The sequence below is a fragment of the Equus przewalskii genome, chromosome 30, assembly GCF_037783145.1.
Source record: "Equus przewalskii isolate Varuska chromosome 30, EquPr2, whole genome shotgun sequence".
Lineage (NCBI taxonomy): Eukaryota > Metazoa > Chordata > Mammalia > Perissodactyla > Equidae > Equus > Equus przewalskii.
In genome coordinates, this window is record NC_091860.1 from 18,568,195 (window position 1) to 18,591,172 (window position 22,978).

The following is a 22,978-nucleotide window of genomic DNA, read 5'->3' on the forward strand; positions in this document are numbered from 1 at the left end:
TTGTTCTCAATGCTGGAAAATTCCACAGAAGTGGTAGAGTAGACACCAAAGAAACTAGTCTCGCATTCTGGTTCCTTATCTGGAGAAGCTGCTTAAAATCACCCAGTGGTTCCTTACCTGACAAGCATGGCCTCATCATCTGGCCCCTGCCTCAGTCTCCAGCCTGGGCTCACAGCCCTTTCCTCCTTTTTCTGGAAACTCTGAACTGTTTGCAGTTCCTTGTCTACTCCAGGCCAGGGGTAGGCAAATTTTGTCTGTAAAGGTCCAAATAGCAAATGTTTCGGGCTTTGGAGGCCATACAGACTCTGTCACAGCTACTCAACTCTGCCATTGGAACATGAAGGCAGCCCAGACAATACGTAAAGGAGTGACCATAGCAGTGTCACAGTGAAATTTTATCTATAGAAACAAATTTACCATGATTAGGCAATTCCTGCTCTAGGCCATGCCTCACCCCTTGGCCTTTGCTCTCATGGTTCTTTTCACTGGGAATCTCCTTCCTATTCATATGTTTCCTTTATAAACTTCTACTTAATCTTGAAGACACAACTCACAGCACTGCTTCTTCAGCTGCCTAGGCTACACATTGACCTGCACAGGCACAGCCTAGGGTCCTCTCTGAGGCATCTGACTCAGGGGCCTTGGGAACTCGTGTCCATCAGCTGCCATGGCAACCGTCTTCTCATGAGCACATCCCAACAGCACCTCCCTTCATACCTGTATTCTAGGCTTCTCACCTCCTGACCAGGGACCTCCTGGGACCTGTTACTTCTGGGGTATGAGATGCCACGGGACTCCCCTAATGCCCATGTGTGCACAATCCAGATGTGTGGGTGAGTTGTCCCGTATGGAGAACTTGTGATCACCGGGAAATGGTGAATAAACTCTTCTCCTCTCAGACATGTGGTTCTTTGTGTGGCCTATCTGAAGATGGACCCACAAACTCAGCAACCCTTTATGCTGGATACCAGTGTCCAGATTGGCAATGCGCCCCTCAGTCCTTCCCTTCTTATCTCCCTTCCACTTCACTCTTGCTCCCCTGGGACAGAACTCCAAGGAAAACCTTGGCATGGAATATGTTACCTAAGGTTCTCTTTTCTAGGAAACCTGGACTAAAACAAGATGAAACACACACGTACGCACACACACACACTCACACGCACATACAGCCAGGCAGTGAATAGAGGAAATAACTTCACCTCAGCTCATCAGGGTCACACTGAATAAACGTGTGCTGTGCCCATTCAGAATTGGAATGATACACGGGGCCAGCCCAGTGGCGGAGTGGTTAAGATCACATGCTCTACTTCAGCGGCCCAGGTTTCGCAGGTTCCGATCCCACGTGTGGACCTAACACCATTTGTCAAGCCACACTGTGGCAGCATCTTGCATAAAATAGAGGAAGATTGGCACAGATGTTAGCTCAGCAGCAATCTTCCTCAAGCAAAAAGAGGAGGGTTGGCAACAGATGTTAGCTCAGGGCCAATCTTTCTCACACACACAAAAAAACTGGAATGATACAGAGAAGACTAGTACAAGCCCTGTGCAAGGATGACAGACAAATCCCTAAAGCATATTTTTAAATTTCACGCTACCTGAATTTTACCTCCACAAAAATAAATAAATACACAGACAAATAAGAGGCTCTTTGACACTGGAAACTGAGCTGCGAGTGAAACACATATTAAGCCGCCCCTCAGCTGTAAATCTGACAAGCATCAGAATCAGCATTCGAGTGGCCAGTGATAGCCAAGGGCAATCCTCCCTCTCTATAGCTATTGTTCTCGAATAGAAAACAAGAAAAAGGAAAAAGAAGCCCCTGAAGCAGTATGACGAGAGAAAGGGAATTATTTCAGACAGGAAACATCTCAAAAATAATTTGATATAATAAATAGAAGAAAATAATTGTTTAGAGTGCAGAGAAAAGTTGAAAAGGAGAGAAAAAGAGATGACAGATATGACAGTGTTCCAACCTAATGATTACAGTAGTTTGTGAAAAAGAAACCAAAACATTCGAGATAGAGGCAGTAACTTAAGCAAATTTTCCTGAGCTAGGACAAAGAACCAAGCATGGAGATCAAAAGAACATTCCAAGAAATGCCAATTAAAATAAATCCACGATTAGATATCCTTTTGAAAAAAGCAGATTGTAAGAATGTCTCTGTCGATGTGTTGACAGGAACAACAACTTCTGGAAGTCGGTCAGCTGTGCGTCTCCGTGGAGGGTGCAGTGGAATCTCACGGAAGTCAACTGCGGCAGCACAGCTGGGCTTCATGGGAAAAACAACCATCATCAGGAGTTTCTCTCTCTGTCTCTCTTCCCCATCTCACTTTCTCTCCATGACTGCTTCATCCAAATTTCTTTACGAACTGGCTTCTCTGCTTGCTTATCAGCTTATACATGGCTCATAATGGCTGCCCCCATATGAAAGAGCAGCACTCGAGTCTACAGTAGTCCCCACTTACCTGTGGTTTCACTTTCCCTGGGTTTAGTTACCCACAGTCAACCACGGTCTGAAAATATTAAATTAAATAGAAAATTCCAGAAACCAACAATTCATAAGTTAGTTTGTTTGTTTATTTGGTTTTTGTGTGTGTGTGTGTGTTTGTGTGAGGAAGATTGTCCCTGAGCTAACACCTGTGCCAATCTTCCTCTATTTTGTGTGTGGGACACTGCCACAGCATGGCTTGATGAGTGGTGTGTAGGTCCACACCTGGGATCGGGACCCACAAACCCCAGGCCACCAAAGCAGAAAGCGTGAACCTAACCACTACGTCACCAGGCTGGCCCCAACAAGTCATAAGTTTTAAATTGTGCACCATCCTGAGTAGTGTGATGAAATCTCACACTGTCCTACCCAGGATGTGAGTCACCCCTTTGTCCAGTGTATCCACTCTGTGTACAGCACCCGCCCATTAGTCACTTAGTAGTTGGTTATCAGATCAACTGTTGTGGTATTGGTATCACAGTACTTGTGTTCAAGGCACTCTTATTTGACTTAATTATGGCCCCAAAGCACAAGAGTAGTGATGCTGGCAATTCGGATATGCCAAAGAGAAGCTGTAGTGTGCTTCCTTCAAGTGAAAATGTGAAAGTGCTCAACTGAATAAGGAAAGAAAAAACATCTCATGCTGAGGTTGCTAAGATCTATGATAACTCTTCTGTAGTATAGTGTTATAATTATTCTGTTTTATTATTAGTTATTGCTGTTAATCTCTTACTATGCCTAATTTATAAATTAAACTTTATCATAGGTTTGTATGTCTAGGAAAACACATAGCATATTTACAGTTCACTACCATCCATGGTTTCGGGCATTCACTGGGGGTCTTGGAACATTTACCATGTGGATAAGGGGGGACTACTGTATATTATCTTTGAGCTTAACTTCCTACAGGTAACAAATTCAGTCTCTGTTCCCCACTTACAGGTTTCTGAATAAGATTATTGATGGTCCAGCTTTGGATAGTTGCCCACTGTGGCCCAACTTACTGCCCAAAAGGACAGGGTCATATAGTAATTAGAGCCCTTCCATCTGGGCTAAGGATGGAGCAAGTTCTCTATGAAGGGCTTATAAGATTGGAGGAAATTATTGAAACCTCTAGACCAGTGGATTAACAAAAAATTCTATTAGCACCCAGGCAGGAGAACTATTTATTGACAATGGAATAAACATTAGTGTGGTCTTCAATGACCCTGCAATATTCAATACCAGAAGACAAAGAAGCACAGTCAAGTGGGTTTTGAGTGGGGAAAGGTTGTGATTCCAGAATTGTATATTCAATCAATATAAATATATTCTTTGCAACATTCTCAGATCTGCATGAGATTTCTTAAAAACTACCATCCACAAGATACAGTCCAGCCAACCAGATGGAGAGTCAGGCCTCACCAACCGAGCTTTAGATATGGCACCAACCTCATGCATGTGGAAATCCTGAATGAATCCATGGAAGAGGATAGCCATGGAGCTCCGCCAGTTTGAATGGAAGTACTTTTCACTGAGTATATCCATGAAGGCTACCACCCACCTCATTACAGCTGGGACATGATGCCTCCCTCACAGCCACTTTAGCTCCTGGACCAAAGCACTTGCCCCAGCTACCACACTTTAGCGACACAGACCAAGGCTACTTCCACCCAGCAGCCAAGCCCTCCTGACACCAAGGTGGGACTGGGTGGGACAGGACTGCTCACTCTATCACCAGAGTCTGATTAGCATACCAGAATCCTATATGTGTCAAAAGGAGTGTGTTAAGGCCTTGAATTGGGTGAAACTGAACTTTCTGCTATTGTCTACACTGGGAGCTTGGGATCCAACTCTGAGATTGAAGCACATTATTTTATTCACAAAGCTATATATGCTCCCTGGTTACCAAAGACATTAATCACTATTCATAACTCAAGTATGGAAAAGTCATAAACTGAATACTCGGTGTTTTATTCTAAGATTTCCATGTATTTATAGTAATAATCCATATCCAGCTGATTGATGATGGGCACATCAACTGGAGATAGGTGCTGGCAAAACTATTTTATCACTGTCATTGATCAGGAAAGGAATGTCTGGGTTTACTACAAGAACAAGATATGTTATTCTGGTTAAATCATTAACAGATTAATAAATTAATAGTAAGTAAACCACTACCAAGACTAAAGTCTGAGACAATGATAATGGTAATTTTATTTAGTACTCAACTGTATACACAATCAGTGTGAAATATTCTCTTTGTATTACATCTTTGTGATCTTTGCATAAGCCAACAGAGAGATAGTTCATTATTCCCATTTCATGGATCATTAAATTGAAGCTCACAGAGATTAAAGAATTTATGCGCAGTTGCATGACCAGGACCAAGCTGAAGTCCACGCTCAAATGTGTCTGATTGCAAAGCTTGTGTTATTACCACTTTTAGCTCATCCTCTCCTGAAATTCACAGAGTTACTGGGAAAACCTGGCCAGGATTCTGGCCAAGGATTCTCTTGCACCAGGTCAATTCATTTGAAAACAATAAACCAGTTTTCAACTTCCAAAGAGCTAACAAAACAAAATAAAACAGAAATTTTAAAATAGGAATAGGGGGACATGCCAAGCAGATATACTGAAACAGTAGAGAACAGATAAACGTGCTTCCGATCAAAAAGTATTCTGAAGTTTAAAAAGTCAGTCTGAATGTTTTCTTGAGATGTCAGAGGAAGGATATTCCAAGGAAAGAACTAGAAGTATTGCTGCCAATTTTTGCCCAACAGATAAAAATCCCAGGTTGAAACAATAAGTTTCAGAAACTTTTCTTTGAAAGATTATGCTCAACTTGTCCTTTGTTTTCTTACATAGTTTAAAGTTACGGAATCAAAGATGAATGAGTTAGGTAGTCATTTAAATTAAGTTCATAAAATATTTACAGCCTAGGAAATGCCTATATTAAGGTGCCATGTGAGAAAACCAGGACACAAATTTCATACAGTATAAACTTTGCTATATAAAAAAATGCATAGGAATAAAACTGTGAGGAAATGCAGCAAAAGGTTAAGAATTTGGAGGTTTGATTGGACAAGGTGAGTAATATTTTTCCTTCTTGTTACTTCTCTTTATTTTCCACACTTTCTAGAATGTGTACATTTTTATCATCAGAAATATAAACTTTATTTTTTAAGAATTGTCACCTAGCCCACAACGTTATTAGTGATATTGGCCCAGTGGTAAGAGCATTAGAGTCAGGAGACCTGAACGTTCTAAGGAGAAGATCAGCTCCATCACCCAGGGCTGTCCAATAGTGAAAGTCATCCAGTTCCATGAACCTAAGTCTCTTTCTGTGCAAAATGGGAGGCTTGGAGAAATGATCTTCGAGGTTTCTTCCAATTCCACGAAAGATGGTACTGCTATTATGAATACTCCATTGAGTTAACTGCAGTGGCCATGAGAATTCATTGTGCAAAGTTCCAACTATAGGAAGTGTAATTGACAGAGAGGTCTGGCCACCTGCTCTGAAATCCACCATCACGTTTGCATCAAGGTCATGCTACCCACAGGCTGTGCCCAGTCAATGACTGAGCACAACAGGGCACACCTGAGAGACCCGAGACTCCTCTTGGACGTGGAAACTGGCTTTGGCTCAAGGACTCGCCATTGGCCTTACTGAGCCTTCCTTGAACCTCACGGCAATCTTGAACATTCCCACCCAACCTTCCTTCCCTCTCTTCTTCACTCAGGGTCAGACTTGAGTTGTGGTCTCATGGCTCTCCATCCTTTCCCAGCTTCCTCTGCATTATTTCTCACACAGGTGTTTCCCTTATAAAAATCTTTGCAAGTTAATCTCATCTTGGCATCTACTTCTCAGAGGACCCAGACTAATGAAGATATTGGTAGATCCATGAACTACACCTGTGGACAGGAAGGCTGACCAGGAGGCTGCCCAGGTGGCGCAGCTCTTCAGAGGACTGCACACCTGGCTTGTACTTTCTGTTTTCTTGATACTGGCTTTTTTTCTTCCTTTAAAAAACAAATGTCAATTATAATCCAAAAAAAGTAGTATTCTATTGCTTGTAGACCAAAAAAATATTTTTCTCAATAAAACCTTTCCTGGGTTTATTTTTAAACTTGCTTTCTTTCTTCCTCCCTATCAGCCATGTGTATCTCTTCAGCAACTTCTGACTCCCTACTTCAAATCAGATAATAAAGCTCATTCTTCAATTCTGTCATCTACAACATTAGAGGAATCTTCCTCTGAGATTTAAAGTATAGTTAATCATTTTCAGCCCAGTGTGACCCCCATCGGATGGCTAAGGGACCATTTCTTGCTAACCTCCTCTATTTTTAATACAGTGGCTTCCGCCTTTCATGGTTATTTATCAGTCTTTGTCCATCTGAATAACTCCTTTGGAAATGTCAGCAGTTCAGCCTTCCCTGACTCTTCTGCCCACCTCGTTCAGGTTGAGGATATTGGAATCCAAAGGCCTTCCTGCTGAGCTGTTTAAAATCTCTTTTGAAAGTTAAATGAGGCAGCCTCACAAATTTAAATTCAGAATCTCCAAATCAACATTTCAGAAAATGCTATGCTTTGGTAATTAGAAGGAAAAATAAGCAACTCTCCAGGGAAGTGTAGTCCTTTCTTTGATGAACTCTGAGTCACTCGGACTCCTTGAGAGACAAGTCCTCCTCTGGGTGAGGGGCAGGGGATCCTGGGGAGGGTCACCACCCAGGATGCAATCAGTGCCCCCTTCGGTCCCCTGAGCAATAGACTCTGTGTCTGCGGGCCTTGCACAGGGAGAGTTTCGTCTTCTTGGTGATGTAAGATTTGGCTCTGGTTCACGGATTCTTGTGGTGGTGGTTGTGCCTGTGCCAAAAGCCTTGCGGAGGGATGCTCAAAGGGATTAGGGAGGAGAGAGCCCCCTGCATGTGCACAGATCGTGCCGTTTGTGACGAAAGTTGCTTTGATGTTGACCCTTTCTCTCTCTTAGCCAAGACTACAGAGCTGTCTCCAAACTCGCTCTACACCAGAAATCCTCAGACTGGGGCAGATGAGACGAGATGCGGGACAGCGCTGCCAAGTTCCCCAGAGAAAGAGCTGGTCCGGTCTGGGAGGCATGGAAGTGGGTCTCACCCCGCTGGACATAACCATCTGACCCCTGGGTCCCAGGGCATAGAATCAGTTCAGGATCAAGTGTCTCTATTCCCTTGTTTGACCAAAATGACTGAAATAGAAGGCTTGACTCAGCGAACAAATAACGGATTTTTTTCTACCTCTTGTTCCTGTTTCTATTTTATTGTCCTTAGGGAATGTAGAACAAGCAAATATTATCTATAGCGATTTCCTCTTCTCAGAGACCACATGCATGAGGTTTTATGTCCTCAGAGAATTTGTAGCTTTTCTCTAATATCCTCTCATCAGTTATTTATTGTGACAGTTCCAAAACAAACAACCAGAGAAGCAAAACACGGTCTTGGATGGAGAAGCTTAGGGACCCGATGTTATTGGTTTTAGGCAGCAGGCAGGACGTCAGCCTGGGGAATCGAAGAGCCCATCTCTTCAGCCTGTTGAATCCTGTTGGGTTTCTCCAGTCATCCGTGAATGCTTTGACAATGCACACTCACACCCTCTCTCATCCCTACTAAGAGGAGGCCACTTTGCAACAGAGAAACTCTGATTTCCAAACGTAAATCTCATGCTAATACCCACATTCCTCACACACCATTCAGACAAGATTTGAGGTTTTCTTCGTAAATTTAGTCTGAAACGTCAACACTTGTTGTTAATCAAGTGTAATCCCAGGTTACAAATTGCCTCACTAAGAAGGAAGGAATTCTATCCCCATTGGTATGGGTACAATTCCCTTCCTTCCAAAAGTATTCTTTCTAAATCTAAACTCTATTACAAATCTCCTAAAATGGAAGAAATCAAGTGGTGGGTGTCAAAGGAGGGGAAATCCTAGAGTTTAGTAGCTAAAAGCCTAATGAAACAGACCAAGGCTTTTAGGACTCTGAAAATGTCATGAATTTAGCAAAAGAATGATAAAGGAGAAAGAAGAAACTCCTGACTTTGGGGATTTTGGAAACATTCCATATTATGGATGGTCCCTCCAAAAGAACTCTCTTTAAATGCATTTACCTCACTCATGTACATCTCCAGAGAATATTTCCAAAATGATCTGCTGCCTTACAAGTGAACTGAAAGCAATATTCATCCCTGAGAAATTAGCATTAAGCTAAATTCTTTAACCTAGACGATACAATGAAATTGACTGGTCCACTGGTATAAGTTAGTATGAAACTATGGTGTCAATAACTCAATCTTTTTAAAAATCTTAACTGAAGGTAAATGTAAAATGGGTAAGAAAACACATCATGTGAAGTTTCTTGAGCAATTGGGTTGGCAATACATTAACAGTAAACTCACTTGAGGATGGTGTTGGAGCTGACCGTTGGGCAGCTTCGTTAATGACCTGGAAGTTGAAGAGTGGAGAAAGTAAACACAACTTGAAGGAAATCTGGAGAGAAACAAAATGGAACCTGAGAAAAATTCTACTTCCAGCAGGAAATTACCCAGAATGCAGACCTCTGAAAGTATAGGTGAGAGGAAAGAAAGCTGGGGAGGATATGGGAAATAATGAGACTGAATTCATGCTGCGTAATAGGAAAACCAAAGACCAGGACTCTTTAGGGATTAATGAAACAGTCCCTCCTAGGAAAAGATGGTTTTCCTACTCCCTAGAATTTGATTAATTTTCACCTCTAATTCTACAAAATAGAATAAGTAAATGCCAGTGACCTAAGGGAAATAGAAGTTTGGGCTGTATTTAGTCTGATGGGCGTTGGGACCAACGTTCTCACTTGCCTTAGGGATGATAACCCATGTGATACCAGAATGCTTAGTTACATTCCAGGGTTCATGATGTTTGTACATTTACATGGTTTGCTTGAATCTATGCATAATGACAATGACCTAAGGAAAAACGTTTTTTTAACTCAATATACATGTTTTGACTGAAATGGCAGTAAGGAAGAATGGAGTGAAAGTAACATCATGAGTCAGGTGGAAATCCTTGCATACGAAAGGTCCTAGCACTCCTAGATGGCAAGAGATAAGGTGAGGGGGACATTTCAGTGGCATTTAGAGGGAACGAAAGAACTCTGCTCACAAGAATGACTGTATTAGGAAAAAAGATTTCCAGACGAATAGCTTAAGCCGCTTGATGCGGCCCCTGTAATACCAAAACCGACAGTCCCCTAAAGATGTTAAAAGTATCTTACAGTAACTGAGAAGAAGGGAACAAGTGCTACATTTGAGGAACTGACTACAATCTTCCTCAGTGATGGAAAATGAAGAATTAATCAAGTTAAAATATTTATTGAGAATTATTATGGACCCAGGACAGTTGGGGACACCTTAAACACATTAACGAAGTATGTAACAGAACTATCATTACTAAAAATCATTTTTTTTAATTGGACACCAAGATTTGAAAACAATTAATGGGTAAGAGAAGTCAATGCAAAACTCATTGAGTTGTTGGGATAGTCATGAAGCCCGAGAGAAATTCTCTGAAGAGTGAGAGAGGAACATGAGTGGAGGCTTCCTGGAAGATGGGCTCCTGAGGCTAAGTAAGGTGTGAATAGGCAGAAGAGAAGGAAAAGGACATTCCATAAAATAAACTAAAATATAACAGTAAACAAGGCTTCAGGAGAATGTCCTGGGGACAGTGAAGACATCGGCCAGACCAGATCAGAGAAGCTGTGATATAGAAAACAGGCAAGACACATTTTTGGAGGGCTAGTGAGGGGTCAGATGAGGAAGGACATTAGAGTGAAATAGGGGTATGTGTGCTTCATCACAAGGAAATAAGGAGCCACTTACTTTCTAAGCAGGGAGTCAGGCCAAGTAGCTAGTAAGACTTGCGCAGAAATCAAAGCATGGGTAATGAGTCTAGATTAAAAGGTGGTGGTTATGGCAACACAGAGAGAGGAAGAGAAGAGAAACATTTCAAACAAAAGATGAGAGAGACATTTCAAAGGCACAGTCCTGAGGACTTTGTGACTAACCATGTAACCCAAATCTCCTGGGGGGGCAGTCCCAGGACTGCCTGCCACCAGGAGTCAGCTGAGAGCCTCTGAGCAGGACACCATGTGTAACTCATTTTCACAAAAGACTCTTTGCAAGGGGGAGATATAGAGAAGAATCTGTGCCCTGTCGACTCGAAAGGCAATGTCTAAGTGTTTGGAATAAAGGCCACGGTACATGTTTCAAAGAAGAAAATAACTGTAGCTTAAACCTGAAGACCACATATTGAAGAGAAGATGGAATGCGGTGCAATGTAGCTTATTATATGAGCCAGAAGCCCCTAAATGTCCACGCTGAGGTCCCCCTGTCCTCAACACTGCTAGTTCCTAAGGAGAAAGCAGTGAGACAAATGGATAATAGGGTTCCTTCCTTAAGGAAAAGAAAATGCTGCATAGAAAAGAAGGATGACTGGTGCTGTAATATTCCTACTCTCCCCCCAGCCAGCCTGCACACCCAAATTCACTGGACCCTCAGGCTCCAGGATTGACAATGGCAGCCATTGCAATAGTCTCTATCCATACCATTCCTAAGCCTTTCTATACAAGAGACCCTTCTAGAGTTCTAACTTTTTATCTCACGCTTCAGCTCCACTCGCATATTCAGGATGAGGATGGAGCAACTTAATGCTCTCTCTCTTCTGCCTGTAACCAATTATAGCAAATTGAGATGGAAGGCTGGGTAGGACCCCTCACTGGTTTTAAGACTATTTCTTGTCTCCATTTTCATGGCTTCCCAATTGTCTGTTCTAGCATATTAAGCAGAAAGCAATAAATATTATTTTAACTGCAGTCGGATGAATAACAGAGACAGAGAAGAAGCAACTACTGCAGGCAACGGCGGTGCCATTTTCCTCAACTCTCTGCCCCTGGTCTTGCAGTGACTCCGAGGTCTCTTGGAGTATAATTCCTCATTTAAAGTTCACGGGACTACTCCGAATACACTTCCCATTATTTTTATTGCTTATTTTAATAGTCCACTGTGTCAGTAAAATCTCATCTAAGGGAATAGACTAAACTTATAACAATTTATTAGGGCAAACCAAAAAAAAAGGAAAACAACATAAACGGCGCTCATGTAGGAAATATTAGAGAAATCGTTTCTACAAATATGTGCTTAAGAGAGAGTTCATAATAAAATGTCAATGCAAGCATCATTCAATTATCCTTGTGAATTGTTCTTTTCAAGTATTATCTGTGGCTTACATCACCTTGTAGCCTGTCTGGTGGTCTCTTTCCTTCATGCTCATTTGCTATGTGCTCAAAGTTAACACAACTATCAGGCTGAACTAAACAAACATAATTGTGAAGACCAATGTTGAAAAGCAATTATATAGTATATTATTTGTTCCTTCTACTTCTCTGTTCCTTCTGCCTAGAATGTCCTTCCCCTTACTTTTCACCAAGCACAGCAAACCCCTGATTATCTTCTAGAATTCGCATCAGGATTGATTGCCTTGGAAACACTTTTCTTGCTTCCAGCCCACTCCCCTTCCACAAAGAAGAACACATCAGGTCCTGTGGTCCACCGTAGAACTTTCTGTCCATTCGCATGATGGTACTTGTTCCTGGATCTCTCATAGTCTACCCTTGCCTCCCTCATTCACAAAACAGATAAGGCCCTACATTTTGCAAGGAATCTTGACAATCATCTAAGTGCCGTCTCTCTTAACTGTGCCCTTTTCACTTCTCTTTTGTCTCTCTGATTGTCCTATTAATCATTCTATTAGTGTGTCCATATTCTGTTAACTTTCTTTACAGCAAACTTCCATTACAACCGAGATTGGTGAGAAGTGGATTTGTTTATATGCCAGAGCTGGGGAGTGGGAAAGGGGAATGTGAGGTAGAAGAAAAGGGAAAATCAGCTCAAAGGAAGGTAGTTTCCTACCATTTCTGCAACAGATATTTTACGTAAAGTTGCTCAAATGAATTAATGATCTCCTGCATCTTGTAATCCATCATTAATACAGTATGAGCTTCCTGTTCCTTGGTACATCTGCTATTCCCTCATGCTTAAGAAAAATGCTCCCGTTGTTTATTAAGACAGTGGTGATCTCCCTGAAAGAGCTTCCATTTTAAGACCAGACACTAGAAGCAGACATTTTCAGATCAAGAAGAAGAAAAATGGGTTTCAGGCATGCATAGAGAAGAACACATATGTAGAGGACAAAGTGAAATTTCATTCAACTCATTAATTCAACAAATTCTTGTTGAGATGTACTATATGCTGAGAATTGTTCTGGGGGCTGGAGATAAATCCTTGCCTTTCTGAAGATAATTTTAAATAATTAATAACATCATAAGATGAGTTCTATGAGGTAAATAAAGCAAGATAAAGAGATAGAGTCTGGAGAGGGGCAGAAACCCATTTTAGATAAGATGTTAAGGAGGACTTTCTGAGAAGGTGACATTTGAGCAAATATCTAAATAATGAGAAGGTGAAGGAAACACTCAAGTAAGATGTGGGGAAAGAACATTCCCAGAAGGTGAAAATATAAAGGTCATGCAGGAGAAATCCAGTTACTGTGTTCAACAAAGAACAAGAAGGCCAGTGGGGCTACAACAAAGTGAGCAAAGGGAAGAGTGGTAAGAGTGAAGCCAGAGAGAGACTTCTCACTTCCACAATGACAGGGTGAGCAAGTCAACAAATCCTTGCCCAAAAAACAAATATAAGAATGGACAAAACTGTCAACAACAACCAATTTCAGAATTCTGAAATTTAAGCAAAGGCGTACAACAAATTGAGAAACATTTATTTGTGACAACTACTGAGCTTTGGAGAAAAACAGTGGAGTTCTTGGCTGAGGCTGCTCCCATCTCTCCTCTCTCCCCACCAAATTCTTTAGATGCAACCAGGAAAGGCTATGCTATGGAAACCAGCAGCTTTACTGTTGCCTTCAGAGTGGGTTTACTTGTCCTAGAGGATTTCCAGTTCAAGTGGTCATCTCAATGGCAAGAAAAGAAAGAGCCAGCCACACCAGTAGACTGAGGTTGATGTGCTGCTTGGGAAAAGCAACAGATTGGCAGACTAGCTGGGAATTTAATAGGGAATTCCAAGAGGAGATATAGTTCCAGGGGACTTGGTAAATTTTCCATATATCCCATGTGGATTGGAGGCTGTTTGCATGTACAGCAGAGACCAGAGAACCCCAAGCTACTCACACATCCCTGGCTAACAGACCCTATGCTCAAGCACTGAGGAGACATAAAAGAGCCTGAAGGAAAAAAAAAAAAAGGAAAGAAAGAAAGCCAAGGCAGATTTGAACATGGCTTGAATTTTGAATTAGCTTTACATTCCCTACACAGATCCATCAGCATAGAGTGGAAGCCTTATAGGCTTGACGTGTTGGAGCACTACCACTGAAACGTCTTCAGCTGAACAATAAGCTATGCAAACATAGGAACAACTCTTCAGAAACCAGACTTAGAAATAAATCAGGGAAAAAATCGAAGAGAGACAGAATTCGTAGATTCAATCAAGGAAAGTCTGGTTTCTAAACAAAAAACAAAAATGATCCACAGAAGGAAGAAAAGTCAGAATTGATAGTTGCTACAATACACTGCCAAAAATTTCAAGTATTCAACAAAAAATTATGGGAAATATAAAGAAACAAGAAAGCATAACCCATACTCAGAAAAAAAAGGAGCAGTCAAAAGGAACCATCTTGGGGTACTCCCTGATGTTGGATTTAGCAGGGAAAGATTTCAAAGCAGTTGTTAAAAATATGTTCAAAGAACGAAAGAAAATCATAGTTAAAGAATTAAAGGAAAGTATGATGACAATGATTCAGTGCATAGGATGTCTCAACAAAGATATAGAAATTATAAGAAAGGATCAAATGGAAATTGTGAAGTTGAAAAGTAGTAATTATTGAAATGAAAAAAAATTCATTAGAGAGTCTCAGTGGCAAATTTGAGACAACAATAGAAAGAATCAATGAACTTGAAGATTGAGTAATAGACATTACCCTATTGAAGGAAAGAGAGAAAAAAGATTGAAGAAAAATATACAGAGACCCAGAGAGTTGTGGGACAATATCAAGTGTATCAGCAAACATGTAAAGGGAGTCCAAAAAGAAGAAAAGAGAAAGGGGCAGAAATATATATATTTGAAGAAATAATGGCTGAAAACTTCACAAATTTGATGAAAAACAATTATCTATAGATCCGAGAAGCTCAATAAACCCAAGAAGCATAAACACAAAGAGATCCACACCTATACTTATCATACTCAAACTGTTGCAAAACAAACAGAAAATCTAGAAAACAGCTGAAGAAAAACAACTTGTATACAAAGGAACAAGAATTATTAATAACTGATTTCTCAATATATACATATACAAAGAAAAACAGGAGACTGCTGGATCCAGGTAAAGGCCTTTTTTTACAGAGCAGTTTATATTAATTTCCCATTTCCCCACAAGACAATGCAATGAGCACCAGATGTTACCTGCACCTGCAATAAGATTTATACCTCATGAAAGGAATCCCCAAAATTAGGAAATTCAGAGCTAATGGTGGCACATCTGCACCTCTGAGAGAGAGAGAGAAGAGCCTTTACTCTGGAATATAAACAAATCCTCTGTAAAGGGATGAGATGTTTGAATTACCCTTTGGAATGTAAACAATAATTATCTTTAGGGGAGACACCTCCAAACCTCTCTGGAAGCTTCTATCTTGAACTTTCAAAGCTTGTTGCCATCAATTATCTTTTAACTTAAATTCCAGTGCTCTTTATTCAGAAAGTCCTAACCATGCAGAAACATGAAACTATCCATGGAGGATTGTCTTTTGACAGCCAGAAGACAGTGAAATAACATATTCAAATTGCTTAAATTAAAAAAAAAAGTCAACCAAAAATTCCATATCCAGCAAAACTGCTATTCAAAACTATAGGTGAAATAAAGAAAATCTCAGATAAACAAAGACTGAGAGAATTCATTGTTAGCAGTTATCCCTTGCAAGAAATACTAAAGGAAATAATTAAGGGGGAAAAAAGTGACACCAAATGATAAGTTAAGTCTAAAAGAAGAAATGAAGTTATGCTGGAAATGGTAAATATATGAATAAATCTAAAAGACTCTATAAACACATTTTTCTTCATTATATCTCTTAACTTATTTAAAAGGCATAATATTGTAAAAGCAAAAATTATGGCCATTTTTTGTGCTTATAACAAATATAAATGTAATAAATATAATAATAGTGGCACAAAGGGTAGTGGAGTCATATTGAAGCAATATTTCTAAATTTTATTAGAATTAAGCTAGTATTATTCTGAAATAAGTTCTGATACATTAAAATGCCTATTGTAGGGGCTGGCCACATGGCTGAGTGGTTAAGTTCGCACACTCTCCTTTGGTGGCCCAGGGTTCACTGGTTAGGATCCTGGGTGCAGACCTACACACTGATGATCAAGAAATGCTGTGGTGGCATCCCACATAGAAGAACTAGAAGGACTTACAACTAGGATATACAACTATGTGCTGGGGCTTAAGGGAGAGGAAAAAAAAAAAAACAGAGGACTATTGGCAACAGATGTTAGCTCAGGGCCAATTTTCCTCACCAAAAAAAAAAAAGTGTATCGTAATCCCTGGAGTAACCACTAAGAAAATAATTAAAAATTATATGGTTTAAAAAAATCAACAAATTATTTGAAATGGCATGCTAAAAAACATTTACTTACATCAAAAGGGCAGTAAAGAAAGAAGTGAAACAAAGATATGCAACAAATAGAAAGCAAACACCAAAAAGGCACACAGAAATCCACTCATATCAATAGTTACATTAAATATAAATGGACTAGATGCACCATTCAAAAGATAGAAATTGTCATTGGATAAAAGAGCGGGACAACTATGTGCTGTCTACAGGAGATGCACATATGTTCGTTGACATGAAGACATTCAAAATAAAAGTACAAAAAAGAAGATATATCATGCAAAAAGTGACCATAAAAGAATTGAAATGGCTGTATTAATAGCAGGCAAAAATATTTAGAGACACAAAGAAAGAGCTTCATGATGATAAAAAGGGTCAATTCATCTGGAAGATGTAGCAATTATTGATGGATATGCATTTAACAATAGAACCCCAAAATACATGAAGTACAAACTGACATGAATGAAAGGAGACACAATTCAGCAATAATATCTGGAGATTTCAATACCTCATTTTTTTATAATTGATAAAAACATTAGACAAAAAATCAGCAGGGATATAGGAGACGTGAACAACACTATCAGCCAAACTGATAGATAAGACACTCGTCAAGAATTACAGAAGTTCTATCAAGTGCATATGAAACATTCTCCAGGATAGACCTATGCTGGGCCATAAAGCAAGTCTCAATTAATTTTAAAATTTTGAAATCATACAAAGTATGTTTTCTGACCACAATAGAAGGGAGATCCACAATAGGAGTAAATTTTGGAAATCCCCAAATAATTGGAAATTAAACAGCATGCTTCTAAATAACCCACAGGTCAAAGAAGAAAACATAAGGAAAGTTTTAAAATATTCTTTTTTTTCCTTTTGCTCCTCAAAGTCCCTCGGTACGTAGTTGTATATTCTTCGTTGTGGGTCCTTCTAGTTGTGGCATGTGGGACGCTGCCTCAGCGTGGTTGGATGAGCAGTGCCATGTCCGTGCCCAGGATTCAAACCAACGAAACACTGGGCCGCCTGCAGTGGAGCACGCGAACTTAACCACTCGGCCATGGGGCCAGCCCCTAAAATATTCTGAACATATTATCTCAAAATTTATGGGATGCAGCTAAAGTAGTATTTAAAGAAAAATTTATAACTTTAATGCCTGTCTCAGAAAGGAATAAAGGGCCCAAATCAAAACCTTAGGTTTCACTTTACGAAACCGGAAAAAGAAGAGCAAACAACCCAAAGTAAGCTGAAAGAAGGAAATACTGACTACAGGGAAAATCAATGAAAACAAAAACAGAAAAATAATAGGCAAAATTAATAACCAGAAGTTAGTTCTTTGAAAAGATTAATCAGGTTGACAAAACCTTAGCTACATTAGCTAAGAAAATAAGCGAGAAGACGCAAATTACCAAAATCAGGAAGGAAAGGGGGGACATCACTATCAACCCTATAAAAATCAGAGGATTATAAGAGAATATCATAACAACTTTATGCCAACAAATTAGACAACAGATGAAACAGACAAATTCCTAGAAAGGTATAAAGTGACTCAAAAAGAAATAGAAAATTTGAATAGGTCTTTGACAAGTAAATAATTTGAATTAGCAATGTTAATTCTTCCTACAAAGAAAAGCCCAGGACCAGAAGGCTTTGCTGGTAAATTCTCTCAAATATTTAAGGAAAGAAATAATGCCAATCCTTCATAAACTCTTTCACAAAATAGAAGAGGAGAGAAAACTACCACCCCATTCCATGAGGTAAGCATTACCTTGACACCAAAGCCACAAAAAGACATCACAGGAAAAAAAAATACAAACCAACACCCCCACTGAATATAGACGCAGAAATCCTTAACAAAATATTAGCAAAGTGAATTCTGCTACATATAGAAAGGATTATACACCACGATCAAGTGAGATTTATCCCAGGAATGCAAGGTTAGTTTAACATCCAAAAATCAATTAATGTAATATATCATATTAATAAAAGACAAAATTCACATGACCATCTCAAGAGATGCAGAAAAAGCACTAAAATAGCTACAGAGAGAAAAATATCAAGTATTGGCAAGGATGTGGAGAAATTGGGACACTCACACATTGCTGATGGGATATAAAATAGTAAAGCCACTTTAAAAACCAGTTTGACAGTTTCTTAAAAAGTTAACTGTCAACTCCCCATAGAAGCACTCTTAGGAATGTACTCAAGAAAAATGAAAATATGTATCCACACAAAGGGTCGATGTGAATGTTCATAGCAGCCTTATTCCTATAATAACCAAAAACTTGAAATAATCCATATGCCCATTATGAGATGAGTGGATAAACAAAATGTAGGCTATTCATTCAATGGGATATTATTCAGCAATAAAAAGGAATGAAATGGTGACATATGCTACAACCAGAATGACTCTCAAAAACACGATGCTAAGTGAAAGAAGCCAAATGCAGAAGACTGCGTGTTGTGTGACTCCATTTATAAGAAATGTCCAGAAAAGGTAAATTCATAGAGATAGAAAGTAGATCTGTTCTTAACTGGTGTCTGGAGATAGGAGTAGAGATCGACAGCAAATGGTCTCATGATAGTTTTTTGAGGTGATAAAAATGTTCTGAAACTGGATTGTGGTGATGGTTGCAAAGATAATAAATTTATTAAAACTCAAACTGTTAAAATTTTTTAAAGAGTGAAGTCAGAGCAAGAAGCAGGGGCCAAATCAGGTGAGATTTTGTAAGCCCTGGTAAGGAATAAGGATTTAAGTGTGGTGGAGAGCCATAGAGCAGTCTTAAGAAAGGGAATTATATAATCTAATTTCCTGGGGGTTTTTTTGTTTTGTTTTGCTTTGTTTTTTTAAATTTCTCATGTTTGCTATACAAAGAATGGACTGCAGGTGAACATGAGTAAAAACAGTGGGACCAGTTATAAGAACTTTTATTCATTCGGGCAAGAAATAATAACTTGGACGAGAATAGGAGCACTGGGGATGGCCCCAATGAATAAACTCAAGAGAATGCAATCATTGCCATTTAATTCAGATAAATGAACCATGAGAAGAGAGGATGAAAAATGTCAACTGTTCTCATCTCTGGACACACACATATAGTGGGGAAAAAAAAGTCACATAGATGATTCCTAAAGAGAAAGCTAGAAGAATAGATGACCTACTCTGAATTTCTAGGTTCAGTGGTTTCTAAGCAATGAACTCACAGTAAACAAGAGAACAGAATGATTTCTAATCATGCAGCAGCCAGACTGGTATTCAAAATGCTATTTACATTTTAAGAACTTTTTTTTCTCCAAACATCTTATGTTTGTTTGTCCTAAAGAAATCATCGTCATCAAAAATCTGGGAATCTGTAGTTAGTTGCATGTTTGAGTAGGACACGCATGCCTTTTGGTTGTGCGGACGTATGTAACCATTGATGGAGCTAAAAAAGCTGGAAAAGCAGAACAGAGGCGGCTAATGATGGACACCAACTTTATATTCCTGCACTGGCATTCAGAAGTCTCAATTCTTCTACGTGTATTTGAGTCTCCTGCTTGTTTTAATTACGTTCATCCAACTCTAAGTGATGCGTGATATCAAGCATGACCAGGAATGGAAATATTTCTTTGTGGAATTTTTAAAATCTTGATTGCTGCAAGGAAAAGATCGTTAAAAAAACACAGAGTCTTTCCAAACACAGAAGAGATTCCTGTAACTAAGACCATTCCCGAAATGGAAGAGTTTTACTGCGGAGGCCTATTTGCCCCTACTCCTATTAGTCACGATGATACACCCCTAAAAGGACAGAAATCAGAGAGAATGCAAGAAAAGGGAGCAGAAAACAGGATTTGAGAAGCAATGAGTGGGACCCCAGAAGTATTTTTCATGTCTTGGTTTGTGAGAAGAAAGAGCTGTTTATTCAAAATGCTGCTTCAGGGGACCGGAAAACAGAGAGGAGAACACCGACCTAGTGACCTCCACGAATCGCTGGCTGCAGCTCAGCCTCCCAGCCTCGTCTGCAGGAAGCCAGCCATCCAGACTCCGAACTTCCAATCCTAATCAGGAGGGGTGATGGGGCAAGCCTCGAGTGAGAAAGTCATGAGAATGCGATTAGCCACATTCAAAGTTCAGGGCAACAGTTTCCTGCCGGAGCATTCTGCGAGCAGCAGGCAGAAGCTCGGAGGCCAAGAGGCCAGGGCTGCTGCTTCAAGGGCTGAGAGGCGGAGAATGTTGCTTTTCTCCCCCTGGGGGAGTTTGATGACAGTGGGTGGTCAGCTTTGGCTCCAAGTCCCTGCTTAACAGGAAATTCTCATTTCTGCTGGGTCACTGAGTCATTGTGTCTTGGGATCAGTGGCCAGACAGGAACCTTGCACAGTCTCTGAGTCCATCCTTCAGCCCTCAAGTAAGACGCACCTTGACAGGTCTATGATGTTAACATGACATGATAGCCTCCATGAACTGTGCTATATCGCCCCCAGCTGACCAGCCTGGTGACCCACCTAGGAAATTGGCTTTGACACAGATAAGGTATCCTGGCCTTTATGATGGATGAGATGTCAAGTCACTGTCAGTAGGACATGTGTTTCATTAAACTTTTCCTGTGGTTGAGACTCTTTTCCCCATATCCATTGGCATTCTCTTTTAATACCCATGATGACTTGCCATGGAAAACCAGTCTGGGTTATGTGGCACAAGCTATATCTGGGAACTGAGCATATATCTCATCTAACCATGTCTTTATCTACAGAAAGAATCAAAAACCCTAAGCATTAACAAAACCTTAAAGGACATCAAATTCCAACACACATCCAGTACTCAAGTCCCCTCTACACCTTCCCTAGCAAGTGTCTATTCAACTTGTGTTCAAATATCTCCCTAGTTAGAGGCAGTCTTTTTCCTTTTCTGAGACAGATGTTTCTGTCTATAGAGTCTAAACGTTAAGCTGAAGTCGGTTTCTGTATGGTTTCCACTTGATTCTAAGTTCTACAGTGTAGAAACCACATCCCTATTATTAGGATTAGATTTCACCAGATTCCCCCATTTCGTCCATGAGAATATCATGACAATCTCATCAAATATCTTGCCCAAATCTAAAAACACTGTATCATTCCCTGAGCTCAAAGCCTACAAACTCTTCTACTGAAAGAAGTTAGTTCAACACGTGCCACCTTAAGTACTTTTTGTATTTCACAATACGTGATCGGCTTGTCTTAAGGAACTGATGCTGATGACTAATTTCTTTGAGAACTCTCAAGTCATTCTTTTAATAATCCACTCTAAAACCTTACCCAAAGTTGACATAAAACTCACTGGCCGTAGCGTCAGGATATTTGAAAATGATGAATAGTTCTTAACACAGGCTTCAAAAATTGTCATTCTACTGAGGAACCTAACACTTCCACCATTAGAGTCATTCCTTTGGAATAATTTGGTGTAAATTCTCTAGAAAGCAATCTGGAAATATACAGCAAGAGTCTATTGCACAACATTCTTTTACCCAGGTCAAGACACAAAGACATTCACTTGAATCAACCTCTTCAGGGCTCCAAATGGAACAGATGTTTTGAAAAAAACGTGTTTTGTTTCAAAAGATATTTTGAAAAAAAAAAATCTGATTGTATGATCCAAATTGTACACATCTCAAAGGGTATATACTCTTAATTCTGTTTAAAAGGAAACAGTCATATGCAGATCAATTATTTCTGGATAATAGATGAAGTGTTTGTTTTTACTTTTCTATGTTTCTCAATTTTCTGCCTTTAATATCACATTTTGTTGTCTTCTTAAGTCATTTCTGAAGGGTCCAGTGCTTTTAGGATTATACACATGTGGCTCTATCAAAGGGGACTGGAGTCCAAGAGCACCTCTTATTAAAAACTGTATGAAAGAGCTAAAAGTTGAAAGTGTTTGCTTCTGTGAAGTGGTTTGGCGAGGGAAAAATGGAGATAGTGGCGTGGGACCACTGCTTTACAACAAGCCTTTTAACGTTATTCTAGCTTGCAAACCATGCGTATGTTACATCTACGAACAATAAATTTAATGTTGCATTAAAATTATTCTTAAAAATAAAACAATATGCTTGGTGGAAATCATTTTTAAAAAGTAAACAAAGAAAAGAAGGAAAGCTCTCCGAGGATATTGACATTTTCATGAAGTATCAAAAGACAAAGGGAGAATTTCATTTAAGGAATAATTTTTGAGCACCTTCTATATGCTAGACATTCTACCAGAATCTTCCTTGGATGGAAATAGGAGTAAAGCCCTGTTCATGCCTTCAAGGACCTTACATAGAGACAGAGGAAGGTGAGAATAAGTACACAAAATAAACAAAGTACAAGTTAGGATATGATAGTATCATAAATGACTCACTTTTAACAGTGTTTATAGGGTTCAAAAAAAAGGAAGGAGCATGTTGGAGGGAGCCAGAAAATTCTCATGGGGGAATCACACTGGAAGTTGAAAGATACCTATGACTTTGGCGGGAAGAGGAGTGGGGCAGAGAACCCTTCCCTATCAGTCTGCAGTCCGGCAGGAGCAAAGGCAGGGAGACAAGAACAAACAGAGCCCATATGGAGAATGACCTTGGTCACTGGGGTGGGGGAATAGGAACTGAAAGAGTCAGGCTGAAAAAGCACCACCCTTACTGGGTCCAGGAAACAATGGGAGATGGTCAACGTTTCTGAGCAAGAGATTAGTACAATCTTGTGCTTTAGAAAGATTAGTCTAGCAACCCCTACAGGAAAAATGAACAGTGACGTCAGGGACTAACCAGAAGGGATTAAGCAAG

General features: G+C 39.8%; 1 non-coding gene across 1 annotated transcript; it reads left to right on the forward strand.

Annotated features, from left to right (window-relative positions):
* The first annotated feature begins 1,479 nt into the window (after nt 1-1,479).
* On the forward strand, nt 1,480-1,587 carry LOC139080573 (U6 spliceosomal RNA). The gene has a single exon (XR_011535184.1). It is a non-coding gene; the product is annotated as a U6 spliceosomal RNA (small nuclear RNA).
* Nucleotides 1,588-22,978: the final 21,391 nt, after the last annotated feature.